Raw genomic sequence first — 10,068 nt, forward strand, 5'->3', positions numbered from 1 at the left:
TGGATTGTTCTTCAAAATATATCCTAAATCTTACCACTTATTATTATTTCATTATGTTTTAACCCTGGTCATTTCTTATTTGGACTATTACAGAAGTCTCCAAACTTGTTAACCTGTGTTCACCTTTGCCCCTAGGTTTGGTAAGCTTGGATTCTGCTATATTTAATAGAAGAACACAAGTAGTGGCAATGAATGAGACAGATATTTTCAGGAGGTTTTATAGTTATCAGGGACCAGGGTTCCTTCTACACTACACTGTTCCACTACACTAATTGAATGGGCTCACAATCTATGCTTCAGCCCCTCACCTGTCTCCATTCTGAGGAGCAAGAAGAAAAGAAAGCACAATGACAGGGTTAAGAAGTATTTCTAGGAGTCTTCACATGTTTTACTCCCTCATTAATAGCAGGAACTTGATCACTTTGCCGTGCCTAACTGTAGAGAAATGAGGAAGTGTGTGAACCTTCCATCAATGTGTTGATCTAATAATCTATTACTAGAGAATAAGAGAAAGTAAATGTTGGCATGCATCTCGCAGTTTCTGCCACACTTTCTTATAGTGTATTCTTCAGCATCTGTAGTGATTTTCAGCAAGAACAACCATTTGGACACCTAATCACTGTGCGAACGGAATGAGATGATCACCTCAGTGATTAGAAGGGCCTCTTACCTCATTTCCCTACCCTTGTCTGAAGATGTCTACTCTCACAGAGCAACAAGAATAAGATTTTTTAAATTTACCTGGTCATATAATTCTTTATTATAAAACTTTCTAATGGCATTTCATCTCACTCGGAGTGACAGCCAATGTTTGTACATAGCCTGCAAGATGCATCCATTTTCCTCTTACTGCCTCTCTGATTTCCTTGCCGTTGCCCTTCCCCCTTGCTCACCAGACTCCATACTCACTGCCCCATGCATTCCACACACAGTCTTTGCAGCACCTCTGCACTCACCATGCCTTCTGGCCAGAACATCCTTCCCTCAAACCCTCATGTGGCGTACAAGCTAAGTCCTCACAGCGAGGGCTTCCCACACACTCTACACAGGAGCAGTACTCTGTCATTTTCTAGTCACTTTCACCCTTCTTTATTTTATTTACTTACTTTTATACTGTATTTTTGTTTCTTTTTATGATTTTTGTGATCTTTGCCTATCAGCATGTAGTTATTTTCAAGCACAGGGACTTCATTGTATTTGCTCACTATTCTTCCCGGAAACACCAAGAACAGCATTTGGCCAACAGAAGACATTCAGCTGGAGTTGAAAAAAAGTTAATATTTCCTGTAAAAAATAACTTTTGAGCTCATTAATTTTGCTTTCCTGTATACTTTTTAAGATATTCATTATTCATTTCATAATGGCTTCATGGGCAAGATTAGAAGTGTTGCTACATGAATACTCCCTATCATTCTAATCTCCTGGTGTGAAACACGACAATTAAGCACATACCTCCCATACAAAATATTTATAAAATTTAAATAGATTTTCCTTACAAGGAGTTTTGCTCAAGGAGGAATCATTCTCAAAGTTAATGAGACTTCTTAGAATCAACTAAAATAGTTATGACTCACTAAGGCCACATTTCTCACAATGGGTGAATATTTTTACAGGTCTTTATGCTATTTCAATCTCTGATAATAAGAGTGTTGAACAAAATTTTAACAGTTCGTCTTCCCATAATATTATATTGCTATTATCCACAAAGTTCTATGATTTCATCTCATAGGTACATATTTGGATGAAAATTTTTTCCATATTCTTTTTGGGGTACCTGTTCTATAAGTTACAATTATACAGAAGCTTACTTGACTTAATCTAATTCAATAGTCTGGTTTGTATTTTAATACCTTAGGTCAGTTCTTTATCTCTTAAACCTTGGTTCTAAAGAAATTATTTTTTACCTGAGTTCCAAGTTAAAAACTACTTTTTCTTTTGTCCTAGTCCTAATTAGATTGTGTTACTCACTTCCTAATGACTTTAGATTTTAATGAAAACAAATTAAATTTTTCCCGAGTATGTACCATTTAATATGTGTATTAGCTTATTGTGGTAGATATCATTATCCGACTTTGAAGATAAATAACCTGAAACGCATGCTACCTTTTTATATATTTAAAATCTGTTTGCATTTTTTATTCTGTTAACTTTTTAAATTATATCCTTTGTCCATTTTTCATTGGTTAATGATTATTTTTTTATTTATTTGAAGGAGGTTTGTATAAATTAGGAAAATCAACTCCTGTCTGAAAGTTGTAATTATTTTCTAGTTGTTTGTTTTTTAATTGTGGGGATTTTAGCCATACAGAAACTATAAAATTTTTCATTTTCAAGTAATCAAGTTCATCAATTTACTATTTTGCATCTTCTGTTATTTTTTCTTATGTCATGTTTGGAATATTTTTCTCATTCTGAAACTTATAAAGTTATTCTCATATCAATTAGCATGCCTATAAAAATAAGAAAATAACAAGTGTTAGAAAGGATGTAGAAAAATTCAAAGAATTGCGGATGGAAATGTAAAACCATGCAGCTGCTACAGAAAATCATACTGTAGTTCTTCAAAAAATTAAACAACTAATTATAGTATGACTCAGAAATTCCACTTCCAGGTAAATAAACAAAGGAATTGAAGGCAGAGATTTAAACAATATTCAAGCAGTATTATTTACAATAGTCAAAAGGTAGAAAACACTTAAATGTCTTTCAAGAGATAACTTTGGATAAATATGATATATACATAAAATGGAATGTTATTTTGTATGAAAAAGGAATGAATTTCTGATATATAATACAACCCAGATGAGCCTCAAAAATATAGCACCAAGTAAAATAAACTAGACACACACAAAAAAACGCATATTGTGTGATTCTACTCTTATGCAGTACCTAGAATAGCTAACTTCACAGACAGAAGGAAAAATAGTGGAGTTTCTGTATAGTGGGCACATAGTTTTGGTTTGATAAAAATGTTTTGTTTTGTTTTTGTATTTTTCTGAAGCTGGAAACGGGGAGAGACAGTCAGACAGACTCCCACATGCGCCCCACCGGGATCCACCCGGCACGCCCACCAGGGGCGAAGCTCTGCCCACCAGGGGTCGATGCTCTGCCCCTCTGGGGCATCACTCTGCCGCGACCAGAGCCACTCTAGCGCCTGGGGCAGAGGCCAAGGAGCCATCCCCAGCGCCCGGGCCATCTTTGCTCCAATGGAGCCTTGGCTGCGGGAGGGGAAGAGAGAGACAGAGAGGAAGGAGGGGGCGGGGGTGGAGAAGCAAATGGGCGCTTCTCCTATGTGCCCTGGCCGGGAATCGAACCCAGGTCCCCCACACGCCAGGCCGACGCTCTACCACTAAGCCAACCAGCCAGGGTCAAAAATGTTTTGGAAATGGACAGTGGTATTTTTGCACAACAATGAGAATAAACTTACCATAATTTTACTTAAAAATGGTTAAAATAGTAAAATCTGTTATGCATATTTTATCAGAATTTTAAATATTCCCCTATTATATCATTTAATACTTTAGTTTCATGTCATAGATTTCAGTACTGGATAATTGGTCAGTTGTAAGAACCAGGCCACTTTTTAATAAGAAAAGTTTACAGAAAGACATTTCTTTATTTAGTTTTATTCTAGTACATTCAGCATTAAAACTGAATTTATTTCTTAAATGCTAAAAAAAACCAAAAAGCCAGTATGGAGACTTTTATGAACTCTAGATTTAAATACAAGATAAAGTGAATCTGCTTTTATTATCTTTAACGGAGATTTTATCTCAAGAAGGGAAAAGAAGGAGGTTACCCCTCATCTCACATTTCACTAGGTATCACCATAATTCAAAGTAGATGATCACACTAAAAGGTAAGTCAGGGTCAGAATTTTGTTTTAATAAGTTCTTTCCCTTTAGAAAATACCACTCTATTAACATCTCTTTTGCTATTGTCTTTATTAGTGTTATGGAATATTTAGCTAAAATTAATTTTTCAAAACCTGTAAGAGAATTTAAAGGTGACTTTATATACCTGTACTTTGTTTTCCTCCAAATACAGAAGTCTATTTAAAAAAAGAAAAACAACTTTTTTCTTCAGACATAATGATTGTTTTCATGGCCAGAAAGTTCAACCAATATTTTAATATAAAACTAAAGTTTTTCATCTTATCTTTACCTTAACATTCCAGTTAGTAATCTTGTATTTCATAAATTACCCATAAGTACACACCTACTAACGACGTTATGTATCTATGTGTCTAATACAATGTGAGGGTGGACAAAGTCAGAGAGATTGCTGGGACCAGATTATTGAAGGCCTTGCCCGCTCTGGCCTTTGGATTGTTATCCAGTGCGATATAGGGAGCTACCAGAGGGATTAGAACAGAGGAGTAATTTATATTAAAGTGAAGTTTTGATTGCTGTGTTTGGAAGATTCTATAAGGTAAGGGCAGAAGTAGCTGGACCAGTTAGGCAGCTCTGTCAATAGTCTAAACAAAGAACGATAAGTCCCTGATCGAGGGTGGTGGCAGTGAAGGTGTTGAGACATTGTTGGATTTGGGATATATTCTGAAATTAGAGTCAGTGGTTTGTACTGACAGATTGGTGACTAGATGTCAGAGAAAGGGGAGTTCAGGATGACTCTGAGGTTTGGGAATTAAGAAATCTGTTTTTGAAAGAAGTAGAAGATTAGTTAGATACAGTGGAACCAAATGAAAAGAGTCTTCAGTGCCAGATGGAGTAGTTTGGACTTGCTCCTGTAAACTCTGCAAAGCCACTTTAGGTTTGGGGTAGGAGAATAACATGATGTAAGAGGTGTTATCGGAGCACCTGGCTGCATTGTCTACCTAGGTTGAAGCAAAATCAAGGATGACAAGGCAGGACTAAAGAAACAGGCTCTGCTTGTTTCTGTCTGAGAATGGTTAGACTTGTTCCTCCTTTTTTTTCCTTGGTAATGGACTCTCACGCCGAGTGATTCCTTGTCTCTATCATACATGCCTGCCAGTTTCCTACAGAATCTCTCAGAGTGAGAACATATTAGAATTAGTATGGTGGGTCATCATACAAACACTCCAAAACACAAATGGAGTTCTGGCACCTATCATAAGACTTTCTAGGCAACATAATGAGCAGCTTGGTGGAAACTCTCAGCCCAGACTATCTAATGTGGAATCTTGGCTTTACTATTTATCTCTGTACAACCTTGGACAAATTATTTAACTTACTCAGGTATCAGGTTCCTTTTATTTTTTTTCAATCTGGGAAATGAGATTAAAAGAGTACCTAACTCATAGGGTCAAGATGAGAGCTAAATGAGTTTTACAATGAAAAGGATTTGGAATGTTGCCTAGGACATGGTAAATTGTTCAATAAGTGTGAGCTGGTTTTTCCTTTTAGCTTTCAAATAGAAAATAATTGATGTGTAATAATCCTTAAGATAAGTTCTTATAGTAATCCTGGTATGGATTGATTGACATTTATAGTAGGCAATAGTATTCTCATTTTGAAATGAGAATATCATTTCAAAAGAAGAATAACAGAATTTGATATCTGGATAAAGAAAAGTGCAGGTAAGTGATAACAGTGAGTGACTAGGAGCATATTGGTGTTCTCAAAAATGAGGAAGGTTGGAAAGAACCCATATTTTTAAAAAGAAAGGAGGCAAGTTCCTTTGGAAATGTACTTGTTTCAATCAATATTTTTAAATTTTAAAAAATTTATTTATTGATTTTTAGAGAGAAAGAGAGAAAGTGGTAGAGAGAGAAAAAAACATTAATTTGTTGTTCTACCCATTCACACCTTCATTGGTTGAATTTTGTATGCGCCCTGACTTGGGAATTGAACTCACAACCCTGACATACTGGAACGATGCTCCAACCAACTGAACTAACTAGAAGGGGCTCAATAAATATTTTTAAATAACCATATGATATAAATGACATTTACAATGAAAATTAACTCCACAATTGCCTGTAAAAATGTCCCTCTCTAACTGGAATGCTGAGATTTATTGATCAGAAGAAAAGAACAAAATCTTTGAGGAACATGAACTGTGTGTTATCGCTTTGAAATAAAAGTTTAAAAGAAAAGAACTAAAGAACTGCTTTCCATTTTTACAAGTCTGTGTTTCCTGTTTCAAAATACCCAAAGCATTTCTCCTTAATTGAATTTTTATTCTTATTTCCCTGCAGACTTACAAATTTAATGGATATGTGCTGATTGGCTAATATTTGTTCTAGTTAAATAAAATTACATGATTTAATTTATTTTATGTTTTCAAGTAATTATTATCCAAAACTATTTTTATCTTCATTAATTATAGAAAGAGTTTTATAAGAAAAATCTTTGATTTTGGAAAAAATAATAGTTGTCTAATTAAGATGATATGCATATTAAAGGAATTAGAATTTTTTGGATTAATAAGGTCATTTTTCTATACCTACTATTTATCTGAGGATCTTTATTTCTTATCATCTGTGGTAGGCAGAATAATGGGCCTCAAATGTGAGCCACATCCTAATTCCCAGAACCTGGGAGTATGTTACCTTACATGGCAAAGAAGTATTAAGGCAGTAGACGGAATTAAACTCATCTGACCTTGAGATGTGGACATTGTCCTACAATATTGCAGTGGGAGAAACATAATCACAAGGGTTCTTATAGGTGTAAGAAGGAGACAAAAGTGGAAAGAGCAAAGAGATAGCAACATTAGAAAGACTAGATCGCCGTTGCTGTACTTGAAGATATAGGTAGACCATGAACTAGAGGAAAGCAAGAAGCTTCTAGAAACTGGAAAGATAAAAAAAACAAATTCTCCCCTAAAGCCCCCTGAGAAAACACAAACTGGTTGACACCTTTATTTTAAGCCAGTGAGACCCATGTTGGACTCCTGAGCTCCAGTACCGTAAGAAAATATATTTGTATTCTTTTAAGCCACTAAGTTTGTGGCAATTTATTATACTAGCAATAGGAACCTAATATAACGCCTAAAAGAGATATTGCAAAACATTTTCAGAATAAGTTTTAAAAAGGAATTTTGAACTCTCAGGAAGTTCAGAAGATGAAAAGGATGAAGAAGGAAGGTTAATTAAGAATTTATAATATGTATAGTATCTTTCACCGAAAAAGCTGACAGATGTTATATTCACTGTTCAAATTATCACCTATAGCATTTTTATTTTAATCCATTCTCAGATCACTATCCCCTTTTATCTCTAGAATTTTCACAGACTTGACATAAATATAATAACAGTGAATATCAAATGTAAGAACCTTAGAAGAAAAATCTTTTAAAATATTCTTGATTATCACATTACAGTGGCGTTCTTTTAAAAACTTACCAAAACAGTCATAAAGCTCTCCCTAAGACAAATAGCCAGGGGATTTTTTGACTATTCATATTTATAGCAGTAAGTTTTATACTCATTAAGCACGGTTTCTCTTTTATATTACTCTTAGCACATCACTTAACCTCATCATCTCTAAGATTTCACATTCACCAAGAAATAGACACTTAACCCAAGCAGTAAAGTAATGATTAATTAGATTTTGACTGTAAAATATACTATACACCTAATAATATCTTTCATAATTTTCCAAAGTACAGTCTATAAACTATAGTGTTATTATCTCAGTTTTACAAGGGGTAAAAAGGCAGAAAGGATTAAGTAGATTAGAAAAAAAGTCATAAATTACCCACTAGTGGTAGCAAACCTTCAGTGCTATGCTTACTATACTCTAATTACCAGAATTTTAATCTCTATTTTATACCACTAGGCTTTATCAATAGAATCAATAATATCATAAACCCTAAAACTCATAAAAAATGCTTGAGAGAGCCTAGCCTATGTTTTACATGATGTAAAAAATAACTTACTTATCTGTGTAACATTTCTAGGATTGTGTGTGTGTGTGTGTGTGTGTGTGTGTGTGTGTGTGTGTGTGTGTGTGTGTGTGTGACAGAGACAGAGATAGGGACAGATAGGGACACACAGACAGAAAGGGAGACAGATGAGAAGCATCAGTTCTTCGTTGTGGCTCCTTAGTTGTTCATTGATTGCTTTCTCATACATGCCTTGACTGGGGGCTACAGCAGAGCGAGCAACTATTTGCTCAAGCCAGTGAGGTTGGGCTCAAACCAGCGACCTTGGGCTTCAAACCAGTGACCTTTGGGCTCGAGCCAGTGACCATCAGGTCATATATATGATCCTTCACTCAAGCCAACGACCCCTGTGCTCAAGCTGGTGAGCCCATGCTCAAACCGGTGACCTCGGAGATTCAAACCTGGGTCCTCTGCATCCCAGTTCAACATTCTATCCACTGCGCCACTACCTGGATAGGTCATTTCTAGGATTATTGATCTCAGGTCTAAGCATATCATAAAGAGAAAGAAGTTTTTAATATTTGTCATTAACCAATCACTTTAGCTTTGCTAAAATTGAGGGCTCTAACAGTAGACAATATATGGATTATTTATAGCAGTTAAAACTCCTTCTAGCCTGACCTGTGGTGGCGCAGTGGATAAAGCGTCGACCTGGAAATGCTGAGGTCGCCAGTTCGAAATCCTGGGCTTGCCTGGTCAAGGCACATATGGGAGTTGATGCTTCCAGCTCCTCCCCCCTTCTCTCTCTCTGTCTCTCTCTCCTCTCTCTCCCTCTCTGTCTTTCTATCTCTCCTCTCTAAAAATGAAAAAAAAAAACAAAAAAACAAACAAAACTCCTTCTAAATACTCTGGTAATTAATTTAAGAGACTTTTGGCTATTACATAGAAGCTGCTTCTGGGCCAAATTGCCAATGAAGCCAGTGACATCTAATCTCAGGCAGATATGTGGTGCAAATACTTAATAGCAAAGAGGCCAATGTTAATGATATCTATTTAATACAAAAGATCTTTTCCAATATCTTTGTTGGGAGTAAAAGGAAAAATATAACACTATTATAATATCAAGACTAGTAAGTAGGAGATTTTACTAAAACTTTCAGACTAAAAAAACTTGGCAAAAAATAATTAAAACATTTATTTAGCAAGGCATATATATTTCCTATCCATTCATTGTATTGCCAATCGCTTCAAAATATTTCCATGCCAGAGAATTTTAAGTCAGTTTATTATCATGAGAATATGTTTGTTACAATCTGACCTTAAATAATACATGTCTAATGTGTGTAACAAAAAGCTCTAGAATCCTATTTTAATAAATTTCATAAAACCAGTGGGTATAAAATTCATTGCTAAACTGAACTTCCAGAATTTTCATGTCATAATTTAGTTATCTATATTGATATTTTTCATGTGTATCAAACTCGTTAGGACCCATGTTTTAAACTAAAAGTTTAATCCACTCATTATTGGACAAAATAATTAAAAGTAGTATTCTAAATAACTGTTAATATGGCAATCTTTTTAGTGTAGTAAATACTATTCTCTCCAACATGCCACGATCAAAGTAAAAAAGTGATGTCATTTTTATCTTTTTCTTGTCTAACTGTTCTGGGTAGGACTTTTGTTAAGAAATTGAATAAAAATGGTGAAATTGGGTATTTTAGAAGAAAAGCTTTCAGTATTTTATTGTTGAGTATGGTGTCATCTGTGGGCTTTTCATATGTAGTTTACTATGTAAGTTAATTTCTTCCCATTCCTGGTTTATTAAAAATTTTTATTGTTAAAGCATGTTAAACTTTGTCAAACATTTTCTGCAGCTATAGAGATGATTATGTGGTTTTAATTCTTCATTCTATTAATGTGGTGTATCACATTGATCTTCGTAGTCTGAACCATCCTTGCATATCTGGATAAATGATATTTGATCATGGTGTACAGTCTTTCTTTAACATACTGTTGAATTAGTTTGCTAGAAAAAAAATGGGCAAGAAAAAAAGTAAAGATGATGACGACAGAGTAATGGCGGGGTAGGAAGCAATACCGATAAATCTCCCCCAAACCTCAACAAGATCTTCAACCAGAAACAGAAAAACCTATCCTTGGAGCCTCCAGATGTTTTGCAATACACCCAAAGGTATGATCGAGCAAAAAATTGGCTAAATATATAACCAAACCCCGAAGAAAATAGGGAGTAAGAAA

Source organism: Saccopteryx leptura, chromosome 1 (genome assembly GCF_036850995.1).
Source record: "Saccopteryx leptura isolate mSacLep1 chromosome 1, mSacLep1_pri_phased_curated, whole genome shotgun sequence".
NCBI lineage: Eukaryota > Metazoa > Chordata > Mammalia > Chiroptera > Emballonuridae > Saccopteryx > Saccopteryx leptura.